At 50.1% G+C, this 24,612-nt stretch overlaps 1 long non-coding RNA gene across 1 annotated transcript; it reads left to right on the top strand.

Annotated features, from left to right (window-relative positions):
* The first annotated feature begins 2,947 nt into the window (after positions 1-2,947).
* Positions 2,948-24,020, top strand: LOC138842613 (uncharacterized). The gene is made up of 6 exons (XR_011377310.1): positions 2,948-3,107; positions 4,132-4,307; positions 19,169-19,672; positions 21,415-21,488; positions 22,474-22,547; positions 23,644-24,020. It is a non-coding gene; the product is annotated as an uncharacterized lncRNA (long non-coding RNA).
* Positions 24,021-24,612: the final 592 nt, after the last annotated feature.

Here is a 24,612-nt window from a genome sequence, read left to right as displayed (position 1 = left end):
GTCGACGAGCAGGAGTGAGGCCTGATGCAGGGGAGGGCTTAGGGGTTTGCAGGCCCCCATGAGACACATTATATTCCTAAGCCTGAGATCCAGTTCCTCAGAGAAGATGGTGATGATGACTCTGTGGGCCTCTCCAGCCTCTATCCTGATGCTGGCTGGACTGGCCAGGCCAGGCCAGTCCTCTCTTCTCTATACCACTAAAACTTAGCAACCTGGAAAGGCTTACCACACACCCTGCCTCATCTTGGAGCCCTTCCCTGGAGGTGCTAGCTCCCACTGACCTCTTGCTTCTCAGCATGCTCTCACACTACATACAAGATGTCCTCACCATACTATATCTTACAGTTTACTGAAGCAGCTTCCATGTATGGGGAGGATGCAGGAACACACACACTGCTTCCCTAGCCTGTGAGGACAAGGGGACCCAGGCATGGTTCCAGCTTATATATCCCTGACTCTTAACTCCCACCTGCTCAAGCAGGGCTTCTGCAGCCCCCTGCTTGGTGCCCCAAGGATTTCTGGGAGCTCCAGGGAATGCTCTGGAATAGTCCAGGAAGGTCCCATGCAGGGTCTGCTGTCTCTTCCCTATGCTGTTCTTCTGGTCACTCTGTCTCCTAGTGAGGATGCAGCTCTTGTTGGTGTTGGTTATGCTTTGTCAGAGGGGTCCCTGAGCAGCATAGCTTGGATGTCACTACTTCACTAAAGCAGTGAGAAAGCCCAGTTTTTAAGGACTACCTTTGCTCTTGTGCTTTCTATGGAGTCAGACATTTGGCCATATGAAGCTTAGCTCAGGGTATGTCCTAGTGGAGGAACTACATGGAGTGCAGCCTCAATCAGCCTTAATGCTACAGCTTATAACCTCGAAGTCAGTATGTTCTCTACATAGGCCATGGGATTCCCTAATGATGACCAGGTATCCCTGATTCACTGATGCTAACCTGGGGACCTGATTTGAGGAACAGGATATTGCTTGTAACCCAGAATCGTGAATCTGCTAAACTCATTCATAAAGATTTCTCTTATGACCATCGCCCCTTGCCTGGGCTTCTACAGGTTGACCTCCCTTTGAGGAGATGGTCATTGAATCTGGGTTTCTAGGAAAACCATGTTTTTCTTGGTGACTACATGTGCCATCCATTCCACCTGGACCAGAGCCAGCGAGTAAGATACACTTGGGCCCTAATGTTTTCAGAAGAGCACCAAGTCCCATGGGGCTGGGCTTAAGGTGGGAGAGGGCCTTCTGCATACCCTGTCCCCCTCTTGAAGAACAAAGATGCTTATTAATTAGCATATGAAAGAAAGGCTCTGATAAAGCCTACAGTAAATGGTATTTAAGTCTTTTGAATGCAGTGCTTCCCAAACATATTTTTCCATGGGACCCTTTTTCTGTCCACCCCACCCACTATCATCCAGGGGCACATCACCCTAACCGTAAAGTCCAGAACTTATGACTGGCATTTGGGGCCCACCCTACAGATTTCACTGGTCAACCTCTCTCCTCTCCTGCCACCAGTCCTCTCCACATCTTGCATGTTCTCCTCCAAGGCATAGCCCACAGCTGTCTCCACCTGCTGGAGCCACCTGTTCCCTTAAACACCCAAAGACCCCTTTTCCCACCTCATACCCACTGCTGGCTACTGCTTCCAACCTTGAGTATCCTTGAGTACCCCTGGATGCCTGTCCGCTCTCCCTCCTCCTTTCCAGGTCATTCCTTGCTGCGTCCTGAGTCGCCCTTGTGAGGTTATGGGCATGGGATACCACACCTGACAACAAACCAAGGGGGCAGGAGTGGGTCTTGAAGAGTTCTCAGAACCTGAGCCCCCTCACTCAACTTCCTACCCCACAGGGACTCTGCCTCAGGCAGCAGAAGAGCAGAGGGCGGGATCGGAGGTGAGATGGGGGTGGGGTGACAACCCAGTACCAGCTTCTCCCCTGGGCAGGGGCCAGATGCTGTCCCCATGCCTGAATCTGACACTTGGTGAATGAACGATCAATGATGGTTCTTAGAGGGCAACCCCTACCCCCATTTCGGACACATTTCCCACGTGGGAACTGGCCAACTTCCCCAAACTCAAGACACATCCTGGCTGGAGCTGGCTATGGGACGGGCACTTCCGGGGTTAGCGGGTCAGGGCGGGGTGTCCTGGAGAGCCGCGGATGGGCCTCACACCCAGCCTGGGCCAGGACACCCAGTCCTTGGCGGAGGCCCAAACCAGCTCTGTTTACAGAATCTGTCAGCTCTGTTTCCCCCTCCCCCTCCCACCACTTCCCCTAGAGTCCAGGGGGCTGGGAGATGGCAGGCGGGGCCTGAGGGAGCCTAGGAGGCAGCCAAATCCCAGGCCGGCCTCTCAGTACTCCTCCCCTTCTTGGCTCCTAGGGTCTATCCGCCCCGTTCTCCGGTCTTCTGGTTTCCCCTTTAAAGCATTGAGTGGGAATGCGCATTTTAAAAGAGAAATCTGTAGAAGACAATGCTTACTCCCAAGGCAAGTTTAGCTAATGGTGGAAAGAAAGGAACAGTGCCTGTAGACACAGGGAGACTTTTCTAGGCAAGGGGCTTCCTGGATACCTCCAGACAGCCTGGAAGGAGGTTCCCTCCTTCCTCAGGACCCCAAACCTATGGGACCCTGGGAGTTTTTCCAGAACTGCCGGAGGGACTTGGTGCAAATTAGCTGTAGCCGGGCGGGTAGGCCGGGGGCTTTCGAGGGGCAGACACGTCTTGAGATAAGGCCAACGGCCGGCCGGGCCGCAGTGACTCAGCTGCGGCGGCTGCAAGGAAGCTCTGCGGGCCCCGAGGAACGGGACACAGGAGGCGGGGCCCAACCCGGGACGCCCCGCCCAGCCCCAGGGCTCCGGGAAGTTCCGGCCCACCACCCCCAGCTTCCCAGAGGCGCCCGGATTTCCCACGGGTTTCCCCATCTGCTGCAAATAGTAACAAAGGCTGGCACTTTCAGAGCGCTCACTAAGTGTTAGGCACTTTGCTGGCATCGTGTCTTGTTACCTCCATCAGGGCTCTGAAGCAGGCACCACTATTACCTCCATTAAGAGACATGGAATCTGAGGTTAAGAGATGCCCAGCGACTTGCTCAAGGTCACACAGCTACTGAATGGTAAGGGCTACAGTTTCCAAACCCCCAGACACCTCTTGCCCCTTCCCAGCTCCCATGTCTCCTATGTCTTGCCCCTCCAGGTGCTAGCAGGTCCCCTGGGGGGTGCCTCCCTAGGCAAAACCAGAAACCTGGACATCCCCTGGCCTGGGGCTAACTCAGTTCAAATATTTATCATTTTGAGGCAATTGCAGTGGTCTTGATTACGTGTCTGCTGAACTCCCAGCCTGGTTTCAGGTGGCGGCAAAGTTTCCCAGCCCTAAGTTTCCCTTTGACCTCCACTTTGAGGGGAAACTCCTAGGAACAGGGCTATCCCCGGGGAACACTGCCCTGACAGCACCCAGCTCTGTCCTCTGGAGAGACACAGTCTCCAGAAAGCCCCTGCCTTGCTCACAGATTAGCTCCCCAAACCTGGGACCTTGCCAAGTGAGAAGCTGCTGGCTAGCCCCTGCCTGTGTGGGGTCAGGGCCAGGACTGTGCCACAGAAAGCCAAGTCTGAGCCCCAGAAAGGGTGGAGGAACAAAGAGCACCCTGGGGCTGCCCTGGAAGGTAGTGAGCTCCCCGTTATCTAGGGTGTGGGAGCACCTGTGGACGAAATGATTCAAAAAGAGGGTGGGATGAGATGACCTTTAAAACCCCGAAGGCAGTGTCCAAGTGAATGGCTTGTTCTGACAGCTGCTTAAATGGAAACTTTCCCAGACTCTCCCACTTCCTTCCCCTTTGACCTCTTTCTGCTGCGCTCCATGATCTTCCTTCTGGAGACTCGGAGAATATTGGAAAGAAGATGACGCCCATGCATCCCTGCCTCAGTTTGCCACTCTGTCCCAGTGGCCATTGTGTGGGCTCTGGGAGGCTCTGATTCATGGGAGAAAGGAAGGAGGAAAGGAAGGAAGAAAGGATGGAAAGAAGGATGTATTTTAAGATGAATGACTGCCTCTGGTTGAGCTGGTTTGACCTGGGCCCTAGTCCCAGCTCCAACCTCTTCTCCCAGATATGTGACCTTGAACAGTGTCACTTTACCTCCCAGGTCCTCTGCAAAATGAGTGTATTTTAACATCAACTAACCTTCCTGTGAGGGTAGTTGGTAGCAACAATGAGTGACCACCGTGGGTAAAGTCTTCCCAAGCACAATTGTGTGATGGCGCTCAGCGGGCAGCCCAGCTCTACAGGCAAACGTCATTCTTCGTGATTCTGCTTGAGGAGGTAAGTCCGCAAGGACAGGCAAGTTTTGGTGGGAGAGAAGGGAGAGAGAAGGGGGCCTGAGCAGGGGCTGCAGGGGATGGGTATCCTGCAGTGGGAAGAGCTGTCCTAAAGATACTACTGTGTATCACCTCTGCGTGCCAGGCGTGGTGCTAGGGGCTTCACACACATTGTCACATTTAGTTCTATCTATATGGTAGGTACTAGTATTATCTCATTTTACAGATAGCAGTATCAAGGCTTAGAGAGGTTAAGACACTTGCCAGTGGAGAAGCCAGAATTCACAGCCAGGCTGGCTGACTTTGGAGCCCTGTCCTACCCAAGTCCTGACTTGGGTCCCTTGCCCCTTCCCCACAGTTGTCTTGGAGGCTGGTACCCAGTGGCCTGTCTGATTGTGCCTAGTCCTCCAAGATCCCTCCCCTTGCCTGGCACCCTCCTCTGCCAGCTGTCCTGTCCAGTCAGAGTGGCTTTGGTCAATGATGCCAGAGACAGTCTGGCATTATGGCTGTGTTGGACCTTGTACAGAGAGACAAGCGTTGATAGGGGCTAGGATCAAAGCCCCAAATTACAGGAGATAAATAAGATGTAAGGGATGGGTCCTGGCTGGTGCTGAATCTTGCATAGCAAAGGAAGAAAGGAAGACTGGGAGGCAGGCAGCCACCTCCGCCTACCCTGCACCCAGGACTAAGAAGTGACCTTGGGCACCTGAAACCAGCTCTGGTTCCATAAGGGTTGAGGAAGGTTTTAGACAGTTATTTAGGAAAGCTGTAAGACTTGAGGCTGCCCTAACTATAAGATGATATTGGAGGACCCCAAGATCTTCCCCAAACACTCCCGCACACATATACACACACTCTCCTGTCAGAGTCAAGTCTGGCCTGGGGCATCCCCTGGTCAAAGCGCTGCACTGCAGTCCTCCTGGCCATCCTGGAAAATCTCTGTCCAGTGGCACAGAGCCCCCAAAGGGGGCCCCCTTCCCCTTTAGTAGAAGAGTTCCCTCCTTGCCCTCTCACCTCCACTCCCAGTCAACTCTTCATCTTTTCTTGGAAACAAATCGCTCCCAACTTCAAAGCATCATAATTCCCCCCAAAGAGCAACCTCAAGAATGTCAAGAGGAAATTATTGAATTATCCTGGTTAGCAGAAAAATCTAATTTATAGCAAAGCATTTCTCCTGAAATTTTAATAGATTTTTTTTTTCTTCCAATGGATTTTAATGCTCATTTGTTTCCCGGGCTTGGAAATTCAGTTTGAAGCACTGACATAGCTTTTCAGTTCTTGATTTATTGCCAGCTCCCTGCTTTTGAGCCTGATAGTAAACCCAACATCCTATTTTCTCTTAAATGTGAGAGGACTGCTCTCTCTGTTCAGCCTGCTGGACCAGACATCGTATGGCACTGCCACTTCATTAAGGGTGTGAGGGGGTCTGGAGACCTGGCTGAACCTTCCCTGCCCTCCTTGACTGACTCTCAGGGGCAAGTCCCCACCTTGAGGATTTTGCTAGCATGGAACCTCAATGCCATGTGTATGAGGATACCAGTGGTCTCTGGGGACCAGTCGGGGCAATGGAATGGCTAACCTTCCTCTCTGCCCACTCCCTGCCTCCTAGCCTATCAAGGTGCCTGGCGCAAAATAAGGACTCAGCCAACAGGTGTCAGTTGAAATAGAGGGTGGCATGGCTGAGTGTCAGAGTCCTGCTTGGGCCAATGACAGCTCAGGCTCCCATTAGCAAAGGAATGCTGTGTTGACATCTTTGCCCAGGCTGCAGTCCATTAGATTGGAATCATCTGGGCATAGCACAGGGTGCTGGCAAGTGTGCCGCCTAGAAGTCTCAATTTATGGGGGCATGGCCAGCACTGGGGAAAGGGGCTAGAAGGCCCAATGGCATCAGAAAATGCATCCTCCCCAAAAGATGAGAAACTCACTGTGCCCCCAACCACCTTTCAAGAGTATCTGACTAGAGCAATGCTTAACCAGAACTCGCTAATAAGGAGAGCGGGCTTTTGGAATGAATGACTGGCAGAGAAGGGAGACATTAGGAACAAAGCCAACTTCTTCTGAGCCCTTGGAATGATAATATCGATTTTACAGATGCAGAAACTGAGGCCCTCAGAGAGGGGCGGAAGCTCACGAAGCTCTGGCAAGTAGCCAGAGTGACACTGAAGCCCAGATGTTTGACTCCCTGAGGGTTCCTCTAACAGCGTGGGAGGCTGTACCAGGGTTAGTAGCCTGACACTACAGGACCTAGCAAAGATCAGGATCCTTTGGGAGGGCGGGGGTTCCTCAGGCCCCTATGGAGGCTGCCCCCCATCCAGTTTTAGAGCAAGCTGACAGGCCCATGAGGACTCCATCCTAGGTCATGGTTGTTCTCTGGAGGTTACTTCTAGCAGTCCTCCTGTCCCTGACCCCATCTTTCCAAATATCCAGAGACCCTAGAGCCTCTTTCCTCCCGGAGATTGCTGTGGTGGCAAGTGGGAGAATCACCTGGCCAGAGAAGGGTGGTGAACAAGGGGCAAGAAGAGGGTCTGCACCTTTCTACTCACTCCTCTCGGTAATGTGCCCTTCTCCATCTCTCCCTGACTGCCTGACCTTCTATCCTCAGGGAATTTGGGTTTCCTTTCCCAGGGCATTGCCAGGAACAGAGAGACAAATGGCATGGCCCCTGAAAAGCTCTGAGGGGCTCCCTAGGCATGGAGGGCACACCCTGGCCAGGGTCTGGACATGGAAGTAGGGGGAGCACTAATGCCCCCAGGAGAGCCACAGGACACAATCTGATGGGCAGAAGGGGCCTGGCATGTGGGTTACGTTGTTTACCACACAGAGTAGGATGGCAAGCAGGGATGGGCACTTCTGTCCCATGCCCAGAACCTGAGGCAGAAGGGTGGCGGGAAGGGAGGGGGCAGTCCCGACTTCGCTAGCTCACCTACTGGCTCACCCTTGAGAGACCAGGGCTCTTGGTAGTGGCTGAGAATGGAGATGAAGGTGACAGTAGGATTTAGGGCAGCCCTTGGAGCCGTCAGAGGTGGCTGCTGGGAGAGCACATTGGCTGAGTCTCCCCTGATGGCCCACCCCTCTAGCCATCAGCCCCTCTCTTGGCACCTCTCACGGGTCCCGGGCCGGCCTCACCGCACAACACTTCTGCACACGGCCAGGCCCAGCCCCTGCCTGAAGTGGACCCTGGACACTTAGTGAGGCCCCTCCTACCCCGTCCAGCCCTCTGGAGCAAATCTAGGAGCCCAGCCAGGAGTGGGTGGTTTGAGGGAGCTCACAGGATTGTGGGGAGGAAGATTGGGGGCAGGCGTTTCTGTGTGGCTTCAGGGCAGAACCAGGCCTGGGGCTGAGCATCCTGGAGACCCTGCTCCCATGGGGAAGGCGTCCTCACCACTCAAGCTGTGAAAGCACAGAACAGGAGGCATCATGGGGAAAGAGCGCCCTGCCAAAGGGCTCCTCCCCTAGAGGCCTGCCTCTCAAGGCTACACCACACAAGCTTCTGCTCAGGAGAGGGGGAGCTACCACCCGGGTGAATCCACTCTGTTCCTCCAGATTTAATGACTCCCAAAATGTCATCTCTGCTGGGACAACTCCCTGGCTCTCTCCCAGCCAGGTGGAGCCCCGGTCACCTCTTCCCTCCCCAGTGCCCGTCCCTTTACCCTTTGGCAGGCCTTAACACCAGACATGGCTGTGAGCCAGGCCCAGGAGAGCTAAGCGGTGGGTGGGTGGACAGGAGAAGGAAACCTGAGTAGGCTGGTCATCTGATCCCAGCTCCTGGGAATGGGAAGCTCATGAGAGGCCAATACTGGGACCCTTCCCTGAGGGTGTCAGGGAGCAGGCTTCCAGGATGGGGGCCGCTGCAGCACTGATAGACACTTTCCAGAAGGGCATGATAGGGATCGGGGATGAGGAAGCCACTGATGGGACCCCAAACACATGGCAAGTCAGTCTTGGGTAGGTCTGGGGGCTTTGAGGGTCCCAACTGGTCAGCTGGGGGGCAGATCCAAGGGGGCTTCTGCCTATGGCTCCCTGGTCGCAGTTGTAGTTTGGTAAGATGAGGTGTAGGGCAGCCCAGCTCTGGAAGGAGCTGTGCCCGGTCAGGGCCTTGGCCCCAACCTTGAAAGCCCCCTGTGCCACAGCCCCTGCTGACCAGCTATTCCGATCAGACTGTGGGGCAGGGCCCTTTTCCGGCGGTTCTGAAGCTTTGAACTCTGATGAGTAATTTCTTGGAGTTTGTCTGGCATCAAGATCAGAGGTTTTGCCCTCCACCTTCTACCTCTGAAGGAATCATGAAGAAGAGCCCTTCTTGAGGGCCCTGGGGGATGCTTCTGATCTGAGAGAGGGCTCCAGAGGCAGGATGAGGGGCATGTACGGACCTGAAGTGCTTGGGGCAGGAGGTTCCTGTACCGGGTCCTCCAGCCCACGCACCTTGGCATGGGCTCCCTGGGTCTGAGGCTGACAGGCACCACAGGTTGATATGCTTCATAGCGGTCATGCAAAAGGCACGCCTGCCACCCAAGCCCTTGGCCGCTAGCCCATGCCTCAGTCCCACCACCTCTCAGCACCGAGCAGACTCACCAAGGGCAACCTGGAATGGCTGGAGCTCCAGTTGCAGCTGGAAGGTCAGGGTTAGACTCGAAGAACTTTCTGAATATAAGAGCTGTGATGTGTAACCAGCAAAGGTGAACTGACCACTCATCTCTCAGCAACCAGGTGCCAGACTTGTCCCTTCAACCTGTCCCACCACTGGTTAGAGCTCAGTAAATGGTATTACCATCCACCCATCCACCCAAGACCCCTGGGCAGCAAGCCCCTCAGCCCCATGTCCAATCTAGCCACAGGCCTTGGCATCTCTTCCTCCCAACACCTCAAGGATCTGTCCATAGCCCTCCACCTCCACTACCACCACCCAGGCCAAGCCACCACCACCTCTCCTCTGGATGCCTGCAGCAGCCTCTCACTGTCTGCCTGCTCCTACCCATGCCCCCTGCTGTCCATTCTTCACCCAACAGCCAGGGTGAGCATCTCAAAATGTAAGTCAAATGGATCTCTTTCCTATTGCAAACCCTCCAGGGCGCTATGATCCCCTTGGGTAAATGTCCTGCCCAATCTGACTCCCGCCCCATCTCCTGCTACCTTGACCACAGAACTCAGCTACAGTGGCCTCATTCTGTGTGCCCCTAGCTTGACTATGACCCTCCCATCTCTGTGGCCTCTTAACTGTCACTTACTCCTCTTTTAAGACTGGGAAGACTTTTCAATCTGCCAACCCCCTCCAAGGCTCTGAGAATCCCTGCTGAACCTGAATCTATCCCCCCAACACCTGTCACCTCTTGCCGTCATATTTCTTTATTCTTGAGTCTACCTACTTGAGAATGACAGTCACAATCTAGACAACACACATAGAACAAGACATGTGATATGACCACAAGTTAGAGAGGCAGAAACAAAGGGAGGTTGGTGGTAGAGGTGGGGAACAGACAGCCCCCTTCCTTTGCCCCCATCCCTCCCACTATCTCCTAGGGTCATGAGTAAGCTCTCAGAAGAGGACACTTACAGATTCAGGTGCCTACTCCCATTCAACTTTTTCTTTTTTTATTGTGGTAAAATATACATAACATAAAATTTACCACTTTAACTATTTTTAAGTGTATAGTTTAGTGGCATTAAGTAAATCCACATTGTTGTACAGCAATCGTCACCATCCATCTCCAGGAGTTTTTCATCATCCCAAAATGAAGCTCTGTACCCATTAAACAACAATTCCCCATACCTTTCTCCCCCTAGCCCACAACCACATTCTACTTTCTGTCTCTATGAACTCCACTCTAGATACCTCATACAAGTGGAATCGTACAGTATTTGTCTTTTTGTGTCTGGTTTATTTCACCTAGCATAATGTCTTCAAAGTTCATGTATAGTGTAGTATATATGAGAATTTCCTTCCTTTTTAAGGCTGAATAATATTCCATTTTATGTATACACCTCATTTTGTTTGGCCATTCATCCACTGATGTACATTTGAGTTATTACCACTTTTTGCCTATTGTGAATTATGCTGCTATGAACACAAGTGTATAAACATCTGTTCAAGTCCTTACTTTCAGTTCTTTTAGGTATATACCCAGAACTAAAATCACTGGATCATATGGTAATTCTTTTTAATTTTTTGAAGAACTGCCATATCATTTCCCACAGCAGCTGCATCATTTTACATTCTCACTGGCAATGCACAAGTGTTCCAATTTCTCCACATCCTTACCAACACATGTTATTTTCTGTTTTTTAATAGTAGTCATACAAATGGGTGTGAATTAGTATCTCATAGTGATTTTAATTTTGAATTTCCTAATAATTAGTGATGTTGAACACCTTTTCATGTGTTTACTGGCCATCTGCCTATCTTCTTTGGAGAAGTGTCTGTTCAAGTCCTTTGTCCAATTTTAAATTCGGTTGTTTGTTTTTTGCTGTTGAGTTGTGGGAGTTCTTTATATATTCTGGATATTAACCCCTTATATGATTTGCAAATATTGGTCCCATTCCATGGGTTTCCTTTTCACTCTATTGGTATTGTCCTTTGATGCACAAAAGTTTTTAACTTTGATGAAGTCCAATTTATCTATTTTTCCTTTTGTCGCCTGTGCTTTTGGTGTCATTTGCAAGAAATCATTGCCAAATCCAATGACATGACATGGAGATTTTCCCTTATGTTCTCTTTTAAGAGTTTTATAGTTTAGCTCTTATGTTTAGGTCTTTGATCCATTTTGAGTTAATATTTGTATATGGTGTAAAGTAAAGATCCAACTTCATTCTTTTGCATGTAGATATCCAGTTTTCCCAATACTGTTTGTTGAAAAGACTGTTCTTTCCTCGCTAAATTGTCTTGGCACCCTTGTCAAAAACCATTGGACTAGGGGCTTCCCTGGTGGCGCAGTGGTTGAGAGTCCGCCTGCCGATGCAGGGGACACGGGTTCGTGCCCCGGTCTGGGAAGATCCCACATGCCGCAGAGCGGCTGGGCCCGTGAGCCATGGCCGCTCAGCCTGCGCGTCCGGAGCCTGTGCTCCGCGACGGGAGAGGCCACAACAGTGAGAGGCCCACGTACCGCAAAACAACAACAACAACAACAAAAAAAACCATTGGACTATACATGTGAGGATTTATTTTTTGTATTTCTTGTATTATATTTATATTATATTTCATTTGTCTATATGTCTATATGTCTGTCTCTATGTCAGTGCCACACTCTTTTGATTACTATGGCTTTGAAGTAAGTTTTGAAATCAGGTGATATGAGACCTCCAAGTTTGTTCTTTTTCAAGATCGTTTTGGCTATTCAGGGTCCCTTGAGATTCCATATGAACTTTAAGATGGATTTTTCTATATCTGAAAAAAACATTGTTGGGATTTTGATAGTGATTGTATTGACTCTTGTGAGTTTGTTTAAGGAGGGCCTGGGCCAGCTAGGGTGTCCCAAGGTGACCGGGAACCAGCAGTGCAGTAAGGATGAATGGTGGTCTGAGCAGAAGGAGAAGGCACAGAGCTAGCACATTGAAGGGGGCAAGGGGCTACCCTTCTTTAAAATACTGAAAGCTTTGGCTCTTCCCAGGTCTCCATCAGAGACAGGTCTCCATGGCAGGAGTTTACCCATTTGTATAATGTGCATTGCATTCCTAAGCCACTGAAAAGGCTCCTCCAGAATCAGATGCCTCCTCCTTTTCCTCGTTTAGGTCTTTCAGCTCTTGAAGAACCTTATTGACTTATTAGGACCTGGTACTCCCTATCCTGGCTAGGGATATTAGCGCAAATTTTGATGTGGCTGAGATTCTGTCTCACTCCAGACCCTGACCAGGTCATCCTTCCAGTCCAGCCAGCTACCCCTTCCAGGAGGAGCAAGTTCCCTCAAGACTGTGGGGAATAGGAATGTGTAGTTATGGGCCCTCAGGGAGAGGATGGCTGGGCAGAATCTCTTCGTGAAGATTATAAAGATGGTGTCCTCATCCTGGTGCATCTTATAAGCAGATCTGGACCTCAGCAGGTGAGGTCCACCTGCAGCAGTGAAAGCAGTGGTGGACACAGGCAGCCTTCTTGTGCAGCCTAGACTCTTGGGAGATGATTCACTGGGCCCTAAGCCATACCTCTGGCTTTGCCTCAGAAAAACTCCTACACTCAGTCCATCACTGAAGACAGACAGAAGGATAAATGAGTAGACTTTGAGCCCCTGGGGGCACCATTCCCAGTTCTGAGCTGTGACACTCATCCACCCTGCCTGCCGGGCCATGGGAACACAGGAGAGCCTTAACCGCCCTAACTCTAGGAGGCATGGCTGGGGCTTCTGGCCACTCATCCTTCTCTGGAAGGGGCTGTCTAACTCCAACTCTGACAGAGGGCCCTGGGGTTTCTGGCACAGCCTGAATTTCTCTCTCAATGTTTATATATATGTGACTAGGGGTCAGAAAATAAGGTCCTTGAGCCAAATAGGAACCTTTATCCCAGTTGTTTTTAAAGCATCCCAAACTTCATCAGACTAACTGGAGTCATTTTAGATACAGAAGTAAAGCAGCCAGCAGGGAACATTCTTCCTATTTCAGAGATGAAACGGTAGAGGCCTAGAAGGTTACGTCAGTGCTGGGAAGGGTCTCATCCAATTGAGCTTTTGTTTTACCAAGTGAAATCTATCCACCTGTTCATTCATGCATTCATTCAGTACCTACTACTGGACAGGTCCCTTGCCAGGGCCTGGGGATACAACAGTGAGTAGGACAGAACCTCTCTCTCATGGAAGTCTGCTGGGGGAGGCAGATGGTAGCAAACAAACAAATAAACAAAAACCCCTAATGAAGGGAAAGAAGTAATGGAACATGGGTCTATGGGAATATTTAACTAAAGAATCTGACCTGGATCAGGAAGTCAGTGAGATGCCGCAGAGCAACTAAGCCCGTGCGCTACAACTACTGAGCCTGCGCTCTAGAGCCCACGAACCACAACTACTGAGCCCTTGTGCCACAACTCCTGAAGCCCACATGCCTAGAGCCCGTGCTCCAAAACAAGAGAAGTCACCACGATGAGAAGCCCACGCACCGCAACGAAGAGTGGCCCCCACTCACTGCAACTAGAGAAAGCCCGCGCAGCAACGAAGAGCCAACACAGCCCAAAATAAATAAAACAAAAACATAAATTTATTTAAAAAAAAAAAAAGGTGTTCCCTGAGAAAGCAGAGACCTGAAGGACGAGTCAAACAGACAAAGGGGAAGGGGAAGAGTATTCCAGGCAGAGGGAACAGCATGTGCAAAGGCCTGGGGGTTGGAGGGACGGGCCCAAAGAGGAAAGGTCACCTGGGGAGCTGGAGACCATAACCAAGGGTTTGGGATTCCTACCTGTATTCTTCCACCATACCCCACAGCCCAATGCCCCCATGTTTCATGGCCTCAGATAACACCCTCAGCCCCTATTGGGCTGCTCACTGCACCCGCAGGTGCCCAGGAGAGCTCAAAGAAGGACCACAGAGTATAGAATATCAGAATTGTGCAAAGAACATATAAGGTGTATCCAACTTTGTTGAAGCCCCTTCAGGCCCTGTGGCTGGTGGAGGCCTCTGGCTTGAGTTAAGACTAGAGGCCAAAGATTGAGTGCTGAGTAGAAAAGTTTTACTGCCAAACAAAACACTGTTCCAGCAGAGAGTCTAGGTTGGGGAAGGGGGAGAAATGGGGTTGGTCATGAACTATCTCTGTTCTGTATTCAAAAGACAAAGTTTCTGAGCGTTGCTGATTGACTAGGGATGTCTGGCTTGTAGGTCAGGGGAGCACTGGGTTGGCTGAGAGTGGTCGGCTGTGGACCTGGGGTGTCTGCTTCAGGATTATGGTGGCTAGCAGCCTCTGTGTGTACATGATATGCCCGAATCAAGATTTGGGTGCCCAGTCAGGTCTGCCCTGATGTCAGCAGGCTAGATGGCCAGATTGGGGCTTATCACTGGCCACTGGACTTCAATTCTTTACGTATGAAAGTATGTGGGGACCTCCAGATCCCTACACCCTGAGTCCAGTCCAGTTAATAATTGTTTGCTGAATGTGACTGTCGATCTGTGATCTATATCCTCAACACCTAAGCCAGGGTCGCCTTCCTCTTCCTCACCCCCTCATGCTGTGTTGAATTCTATTTCCTCTCGTCTTCCACTGTGCCTGCCCTAGTCTAGGCTACCATTATTGCTCACCCAAAGGCATTCATTTCCTCCAAACTTATCACCTCCAGCTCATGGTCTATGAGTCATCTGTCTGAAATGTCACTTATCTTCTTAAAACCTTTCCTTGACTCCCTTTAGCCACTGGGACAAAGCCCTGAGGTTTGCACACCCAAGCAGTCGACCTCTCCAAGCCCACCCCTTCCACGTCCCCCTCACACACTAGGCTCAGCCACAGTGAATTTCCAGTTTCTCCAAAGTCATGCTCCCTCTCACCGTTAGGCCTTTGCCAGTGGTGTTCCTTCTGTGTGGAATGCTGTTCTCACCTTCACCTGGCCACATCCTGCTTATTTTTTAAGCGTCAGTGTATATGCCAATACCTGGGAGCCTTCCCTGACATCTCTCAATTGGGGTTAGGTGTTCCCACCTTGGTGTACCGCAGTCCCTTCTCTTCCTTAAATATTTTATTTGAATTGGAGTGTGGGGGAGAGATGTGGTACCTTGGGTTATTTAGGGAAGACATCTATCCCCTGTTGCTCAAACTGCCTAGAAACGTGGGCTGGAACCTCTGGAGAAGGAGATGCCAGCACAGCCCCGCTTCTTCCTCTAGTTCCTACTCTAAGGAGGGTGAGTAGTCCCTTGGGCAGATTATTCTCCTGAGCCATGCTGTAAGGAGACTCACTGCTTCGCCAGCAGGGCACACGGCGAGTAGAGGGCTCCAGGCTGACCAGCCAGAACATTGGACCTACAGGGGCCAGGCAAGGGCCCAGGTTGGAGAAAGGCAGGCCAGCGTTCAAACTCTGCGTCTCTCCATCTGACCGAGTGACCGTGCCGTTAAAGCTGCCTGACTTTCCGCTCAGCTCAGCCCGGGCTTATAGTGGGGGTTGTGCTAGGCCAAGAGGATTCTCAAGCAGCCTGGCTGCCTTTTGAACTTGAGTTTCTGGCTCTTGGGTGAACAGAATGAATATCTTCCTGTGAACTAGAAATGCCTCCCTGGGGCTCTGTTCTTTGAAAGGAATCAAGGGGTCCCACAGACTGACCTCGAGGCCAGTGATTTTTTCCAAAGTCAACACAAGTCACCAACTCTGCTCCTCACCACCACCACCCTGCCACCGCCATGTCAAGTGGTGATGGAAAGTTCTCAAGGGTCCCCTCTCCTGTTGTGTAAAACGGGCACCCATGTGCATGCCTGACTGTTGACTGGGGTGAGTTCTAGGGAAAGGAGAGCTGGGATGACACAGTCATTTTACTGTGTATGCTTCTATAATGTGGGGATGTTTTTACAAGCATGTATCACTCCTATAATTAAAGATACAAATCTAGTAAAAAGTTCCCTCTTGTAGGCCATAGGGTCGGAGGGCAGAGGGTGACAAGGAAGACTTGATAGGTGAGACGGCACTGGAGCTGGGCCTGGTCAGGAGGGCAGCAGTGGCAAGGGGACCTTTGGGCCCCGTAAAGGCAAGATCCAGGGCTCAAAGATGAGAGAGCTTTAGGGGAAGAGGGCAAAAAGGATGGGCACACACTGGGCTGGAGGAGGAGTTTATGGAAGACTGGTGAGAGGTGAGTTAGTACTGTAGTGGGTAGGGCCTTGGACGCCAGACCAAGGAGTTTATATTAAGGGGTTTTTTTTTTTTTTTTTTTTTTTTTTTTTATTAAGGGGTTTTTGAACCAGAGAGATGTGACCTGAGCTAGGCCTTGGGGCTGGAGCTGGCATAGGTGAGAGAAAGGCCAGGCCTGCCATGAGGCTGTTTGCATATCCCAGTGAGAAGAGCAACAGTCGGGGGAAAGGGGTTCCTGGATGAATGAGCTGGGCTGGCCAGGACCTCAGCACTGATGACCCACCCTCCACCTGCACCACAAATCCTCCCAAAGCCTCGCTGGGCACTGGCGGCTCTGCCTGAGGTTCCTGGTCCACCTGTAGCCAGAGACAAGGTGACATCCCAGTGTAACTCTGGTTCAGTCTGACTTGCCCACCTTGACCCAGAAAGGAGGTGGACCTCTTGGGGCCTCCAGCTCCTTTTGCCTTCACAAGAGAACTCCAGAGCAGCTGTTTGATTTGGGGTCACCTGGTGATTCATTTGCATATCACGTTTTCCTGGGCCCTAGAGGAAAAGCAAGCCTGTACACCACCAAAAAAGTTAGTAGGATGTGTCAGCATGAGCCAGATGACGATTCTCACACTGTAGGGCCACCTGCAAGATGCAGGACGGTGCTTTGGCAATGCTGGGGGTTCCCAAGGGTTCCAGAGAGGGCCAGATACCTCAACAGACTGGGTCTGACAGCAGGGAGGGTAGGTTAGAGTGCCCCACCCAGTGCACCTCCCAGCCCTGCCTCCTGCCCCACAGAGGCTGCTGGGGACAGTCATGCCTAAGGGGCCATCCAAGGTCACTTGAGGACCTACATAGAGATGGACTGGGCCTTGGGCAGGTTCTTCAAGATCAAAGAACCCTTCTCCTCTTCATAATTATGGTTCCCCCGCCCTGTTATGACCAGCTACCAAGGACTCAAAGTTGAAAGAAAACCCAACGAGCAGGGAGGGAGCATCTTCTCCCCTCTCTGACTCCTCTGAGTTGTTTATTGGAAAGAGATCAAGGCTACTGCACCTTGAAAGGGCCCAGAAATTTCAGAGTCTAATGAACACATCAGGCAAGGAAAATCTCTTCCTGTACTGCTGGTGGTCTCACAGCTAAGAGCTCTGGGGCTTGCTGTTCCCTTTGCCTAGATTCCCTTCCTCACCTGGCCCCATCGTGGCTGAGGAACTCCTGTTCTTTCTTGCAGGTACCACCTCTTCTGTGAAGTGAAGCTTCCCTTTACCACTCTACCAGCACATTCCCCTCCTCCATTGTTTCTGTGTCTTGTATTTAACCTATCACTGCATATTGCACCCTCTGCTGTTTTGCTTTACTTATGGTCTGGTGTGATGTCATATGAGCCTTCCTCTGCTCTGTGTACCCAGGGGGTAGCCAAGTGTCTGCCTCATTGAGCAGGTGCTCGCTAAGCATTGCTGCAACAGAGCCACAAAGCACAGTCCTGGATTTCCCAAGCCAATTCCAGGCCACTTTGGGACGCTCTACCCTTCCTAACTACCCCCTACCAGCCCACCCTTAGCTTCCAACACCCCCCTACCCCCACCTGAGGTTGGAGCCCAATGTCAGCCACACCTGGAGGTGTCTTTCTTGAAAGGGTCCTCAAACTAGCAGTCTGTAGAGGTCCCCCAAATTCTCGGTGACCTTGGCACTCGGGCCAAGGCAGAGTGAGGAAGGCTGGAGCTGTGGTTATCCCTTACTGCTCTGGAGGTGGACCCTTGTGCACAGCAATGTGGTGATGATTGACAACCCACGTACAATAAGGGTCATGGGTTGTGACCCAGGTGGAGTGAGCATGCTGCCTACCCAGGGTGTCCTGATACCCCATCTGGAGATGGCCTGGTGTGGACTCAGGACCCAGGACGTTATCCAGCTTGGGCTATGGGCAGGGCACACGAGACTAGCCAGGCAGGTAGGAGACTGTAGTCACCCTCCATGAAGCGAGCACCTCTGAATCCTCAGTCCACCTCTTCCACCCTCAAGATAAGGATCCAAGGTCTAGGCAGGCCTTGGCAATGAAGAGGAAGCCAGCTCCTGCCACAGGGGCCTTGGCAGTACCAGCTGCCCCCTTGGATGCCCCAGCTGTAGGCCTCTCGCTCCAGACTTTGCATTCCTCTAGGATGACAGTGCCCTCTGTCACCAGCCACTCAGCCAAGTCAGAGCCTTGCCCTCCTTCTGCCAGGGCAGCTTTTCTGTGGGCTTCTCAAGCCTTAGAATTCTCTGGCTGGCTGATGGCTCATCTTCTGCTTAGCTAGGCTCCAATGTCGGGCTCACTCCCAGCTTGAGTCAGCACCCAGCTGGCTGCTCAAGCCTTGGCTCTGGTCTCTAACAGGTCTCTGGGCAAATCTGCAGCTCAGCTCTAAACACTTTTGCATTTGGTCTCTTTGGTTCATTGATCAGGAATCATGCAATCTTTTAAAAACACAGCTGGTAGAGTTGCCCGTCTGGGCTTCTGCATTGGGGTCATAAGTTGGGCTACCTAGAATTTATTTAAACTTGCATGTCTGGGTGCAGAGTGAGGCTGCTCTCACAGTGTCTCCTGTGATGGCCTTCTCATTTTCTGGATCATCTTAATTCTTGGGACCACTCTTGGCTGGGTTTCTAGGACTCAGTCTGTTTTTAATGTTCATTTGTCTCCTGAGTTCTTCTAAGGACTATTTTCTCTTGACACTGAGATTCACTAATTACAGGATAAAGCACTTATCTGCACCCCTCCCCTGTCCCTGCAACACACACACACACACACACACACACACACACACACACACACACACACACACACACACACACACACACACACACACACACGTTTCCCAGACAAGATGGGTCAGAAGTCCTTAGCCAGGTCAGTAACCCAAGATAGTGATGTCCTCTGTGCTCCCCTCCCCACACCATCCTTTGAAATATACACAGGAACATTGCTGATGTGTCAGAGACTGCCAAGTGTCCCCCAGTATCTGGTCTAGCTGAGTACATGGCATCCAAAATAAATACTAGATTTCCCAGCCTCCTTTCCAGCTATGTGACTGTTTTGGTCAATAAGCTATAAGTAGGATAGTGTATGCAACTTCTTGAAAGGCATGCCTTCTTCCTTTCTTCTTTTTTCATGCCAGCCAGAAAGTACCTTCTGTGATGTGACAGCTGGAGTTAAAGCAGCCATATTAGAATATTGGGATGAAGCCACTCTCTGAAGATGGCAGATATGGTAGCCCAACTTCCAAGATGGCCTCCAGTAATTCTCAACTACTGGAAGGTCCTTGTTTCATTCTCTCCCGTATTCAACAGGACTGACCCGTGTAACCGACAGGACATTGCAGAAATGATAGTGTGATTTCTGAGACTACTTCATAAAGGACACTGCAGCTTCTGCACTTGCTCTAGGCTAGTGGAAGCCAGCTGCCATGTTGTAAGCACACTCAAGCAACCCTATGGAGGATTATAGGTGGTGAGGAACTGAGGCTTCCTGCCATCAGCCAGAACCAATGTTGCAGTGCCATTCAAGCCATCAAGTGACCACAGCTCCATTCTGACATCCTGACTGCAACCTTATGAGAGAGCTTAAGCCAGAATCACCTAGCAAAATTACTCCTGAATTCCTGACGCACAGAAAGTATGAGGTAAGAAAAGCTTATTGTTGTTATAAGCCACTGAGTTTTGAGGTAATTTGTTACACAACAATAAAGGAAAAAAAACAAAATAGAAGGAGCCTTGACCCTCTGAAATTGTGGAGGGCCATAGCAGCCCTTACCTTTACATCAGACTTTTTTTTTTTTTTACATCAGACTCTTTTTTAAGAGACATAAACTTCTCTTATTTTCACAACTATTATTTTGCGTTTTCTGTCATTCCTATTCCTAGTCTTATTTTGGAACTGCTCATTCAGAAACTCTTTTAAGAATTGCTAGCTGGAAGTGCCTTTGGAGGCCATCCCCGTCATTCCTGCTGCCAGGGGTGTGTTGAGGCCTAAATCTTCCCAAGATGATGGGTAGTTAATGTCTAAAAATGTCTGTAAAAGGGATTTTATAATGAGGACCACTGGCCAAGGATCAGGAGACCTTGGCTCCACTCCCTTCTGAGTGCTATCATTTATTTAACACTTTGGTGACCTTACCTGGCACAGAGGGACACTGTCTTTAATATGGGATGTCCATGAGGCTCAAACAGACGTGTAAATAAGCAATTTGGAGAGTGCCAAGCTTCTCTACCAACTGAAGAAAGCACTCTTGCTGTGGGTCTGGCTGTTTCTGTGGCTGGATGCAGTTAGCCTGCCTCAGCATTTACAGGTGCTCCTTTTCATGGACCAGCTTTCGGGTGTGCATCTCTGTGGCCTAATGAACAAATCCTCACCAATGATGAGACACCCTGCTCAGATCCATTCAGCCATGGCAGCTGACAGGGCTTAGTGATGGCTAAGTCCTGATGGTTAGTCTAGTTTTTAACTAAAGTACTTCTTCCCATTGCCCTGGTTGCAAGACAGTGGCCAGACCTCTGACACTCTCTCTCCACCCCATGTCCTGCTTCGTCACAGACCACAATTTCCAAGTAGACTAACCATCCAACATGATTCCTGACCCCCAGCATCACAGTTCCCGGACCTGCTTAATGTTCCTTACCTTTTCCCATTGGCTCTTGCCACACTGCAGGATAGCCCCTCTCTGAAATGTTAGCCTCCTGAATTCTACCAGAGGCCTTGACCTCCTGCTTTCTAGATATTTTCAGTCTGCTCTCCACTCCTGCTCTTGCACCTCAAGAAAGACTTTCTGTCCCGAGAGGCTTCAATTGATTCTCCAGTCTGGCCGCATCAGAATCATCTGAACAACCAACAATTTTCTTAAACCCGGTATTAGTTAGGATAATGCTAGATGCTATAACAAACAAATCCCCAAATGTATATTGGCTCAGACAATATAGCTGATTTCTTGTTCACAAACAACTCACGTGGGTGTTCCTGATCAGTGGTGTGTGTCCTCCAAGTGATGATTTAGGGACCGGGATCCTTCCACCTTGTGGCTCTGCCATCTCCAACATGTGGTTTCCAAGGGGGCCTTAAACTAGAAGAGGAAAAGAAGGGTGGAGAAGGCACATCTGCTTCTTAACTATTTGGGGCTGGAAAATACATGTCATCCCTGATCAACATTCCATTGGCAAGAACGTGTCACTTGACTCCTCTCAGATGTAACAGATGTGAGAGGAGGGGTATATGCTGGGAAATGTAGCCTCTGCTGGGACGCCCCTTCCTAGCCTCAACTCTGTTCTATGGCAGGGCAAGGGATACACTTTTTTTTTTTTGGTGAACAGTTAGCTGTCTCTGCTACACACTCAAAAGGAAATGAACCTTCTGCCACAATTGTCTTGTAAGACTGCAGCCCAAGTACTACAGGCCGACCAACCTTCCTGCCTTCTATGTCCTGGAGAAGACCCTGAGGAGGACAGGTCAGTGCTAATGCAGATTTATGACCTCCAAAGCCACCAGGGCCCCTGTATTGCTAGGCCTAGGTCAGATTCTCTGGTATTTCCCCTAACGGGTGTTCCGAGCATCCTCTCCTTGCCCTTAGCCCCTTCCCCACCCTCATTCTCAGCAGGTGAGAATTTTAGGGCCGAAGGGCATGATGCCCCTCCGCTTCTTCCCCTGCCCTCTCCTCCCCAACCACACTCATGTAAATTTGTCTGTGCCCACATTCCCTCCAGCTTCACAGCCTGAACTGCTCCCTAGATTTCACACCTGTGTGTCCATCTGCCTCAGAATGCTTCCACCTGCATGTGCATAGGTCCTTCATACTCACCATGTCTCAAACTGAACTCACCATTGTCCAGCCCATCCCCCTCCCCCAAACCTGCTTCTCCTCCTGGGGTTTCTTTCTCCTGTGATGGCGACACCCTAACCACATGGTTGTCCTTGCTTAAAATCTGACGGTCATCATTGTCTCGTTTCTCAGGTTAAATCCTGGCCAAAACATTTCTTGAATCAGTTCCCTCCACTTGTTTTACTAAGTTCAGGTCATCACTTCCTGCTCAGATGCCTGTAGCCACCTCCTAACAGGTCTTTATGCCTCTAGTCTGTTCCCCTCCAACCACTCTTCACGGGCAGCCAGAGTGACAGTTCTACAGTACAAAACTGACCACAGCACTCAGTTTCTTGAGTGAAGTATGGACTTTCTCCTGAGGCCCCCGAGTCCCCACATGATTGGCCCCACTGCAGCCAGCCCTTACTTTCCATGGCACTCCAGCAACACTAGACTTTCCTCTGGCCATGCCCTGAGGATCCTTGATGCCACACTGGGGTCATGGGTGAGTGCTGCTAGAATATCCTTCATGTTCCTCTCTCTGTTCTTATCACACTCCTTGGTAAAGCTCTTTTTGTACGTCTGCTTCCCAACACTGCAAGGGCAGGAGCTAACTCTTTGTCTCATGATTTCAGTGTCTGGGACAGTGCTCATCATACAGTAGGTGCTCAGTGAATGAATGAAGATGGTGGAAAGGAACCCGTTGAAGGTATGGAAAATCTTGATTTAGATACGCTTGCCTTATGCTGAATGAACATTTCCTTCTCAAGAGAGCCAAAGTGTGTGTGTGTGTATTTATCTGTGAAATCTGATCCTTTGCCTGAGAGCCTCCCATCAATTAATCATGACTGGCCATTCTGCACAAAACCTCTTCTCCCAAAGCACTTTGCACAGAGGGGCTGAGCTCTCCCACCCTGCCAGTGCTGTGGGCTTAGTTCCTACCACATGACTGGCCTGGGCAGTAGACTCATACCCATGCCTCCCACTGGACCTCCATGGGGACCAGGGAGGAAGCCAGAAAGGAGCACGGTGCCCCATTTTTAAGATAAGAAAACCTGTTCATAGGAGATGAGGTGATTGTACAAGGATGCAGATCACTCTACTGTATCATAGAGTGTACTATGCCCCTGCTCTCTGCAGCTGACATAATGCCCCGTGGTGCCAACACAGACCCTGGGCTCTGTGGGAAACTGCCTCAGACACCACCACAGCTCCTTAGGTCATAATACATCTTGCATGTCAGCTACTCCCTTGGGTAAGGAATTATTGGAACAGACACCACCCAAGCTGACGCCAGCATAAAGAGGACTCTCACAGAATCCAAATGCACAAAGTCATCCCAGGAACTGGAAGCTCATTAGACAAACATTTTGTCTTTTGTGCTGGACTACAGGCCCTTTCCCCCTGCATTTCTAATTTCTTCCCTCTTTCACAAAACCCTTAACCATCTTTTACAAGGCCCAACATGACCGCCAGTCCTGAGTCACCATGACTCACAACTCCAGGGCCCACAACCAAAGAAGCAGAGCATCAGGGCCTTGGGAGCACTTGGCTGGCTCAGCCTGGGTGATTGTTGGTTCTCCCAGGCTAGGCTTTCAGCCCTGGCCCATCACCTGGAACATGTACAGCATGTCAACTGGTACAAACAGGGCAGCAGGGGTTGTCGGCAGGGGAATTTCATGGAGGGATGTAGGTGGGGAGCCAATTACAAGTGTAGGGAAAACTGTGAAAGATGTTGAAATTTAGTGGTTGTCCTGAATAACTTACCCACCTAGGTTCTTTCTGCCTTTTGTGTCTTTGACTAGGTATTTCTCAGCTCTAAAGATGGAAGTGAAGCTGTAACACCTTAATAGTAATGCAAATAATTCCTGTTCACAGTTACACAGATTGTGTCTAGTGGAAGGCAACTGACTATTGCTGTGTGGATTCTGACCAATTTTGCATCCATTTCTGAAATGATTTCAGCATTCCTTATCTGACTATCATGTGTGATAGTTTTGAGTTCTCCTTTGAATTGGTTGTAACGTTTTAGTGGTTCTCTCGTTAATTAATGAGTTAAACTAAATCTTTGACACATATTCATTTTATATCTTGGGACAGACACGATTATATCCTCTTTTAAAATTTATTGTTAAATACAGACAAATCTTGTGTGATCCCATACTCCAGAAATATTATTGATGCAGAGAAAAAAATTTAGGATACACAGGAAACTGTTAGTGTTCACCTGTGGGGAAGAGGGAGGGGGAGGTACTTCCTTTTCATTTTATATCTTTTTGTACTATTTTAATTTTTAAACTATGTTAAAAGAATGTCAGTGGAGGTTGGCCAGGCAAAGGTTTAAGGGCCGTCTGTTTTCTTTTTTTATACTTTTCTCTATAAAAAAATAATAACATTAACTTTATAATTATTTGTTATGTTGTACATATGGTTGTTTGGACTTTTCTGATTGTATATTATATTTAAAAAAACTGATCCATGTTAAAATTTAAAGGAAAAAGCAAACCAAATAGGAAAAACTACATCTTGGCATATTGCTCCAAGCCAGCCCTGGGCAGCCAGTGGTGGTTACGATGTGCTGCCTGTCCTCAGGGAAGAGGATAAGGTTCAGGTTCCACCCACAGGCCAGAGGGTTCCAGGCACCCTCCCTCCACACACACCTTGTGTCAGGGGCTGTGCAGGTGAGGCACCTTCCTCAGTGTTCAGTAGCTGTCGCATCCCCTCCCTTCTGCCTTCCTGGCAGCCCAACTCAGGGAACACTGATGGAAGATGAT

This window comes from Globicephala melas, chromosome 3 (genome assembly GCF_963455315.2).
Source record: "Globicephala melas chromosome 3, mGloMel1.2, whole genome shotgun sequence".
NCBI classification, from domain to species: Eukaryota; Metazoa; Chordata; class Mammalia; order Artiodactyla; family Delphinidae; genus Globicephala; species Globicephala melas.
This window is presented reverse-complemented; position numbering and strand designations above follow the sequence as displayed.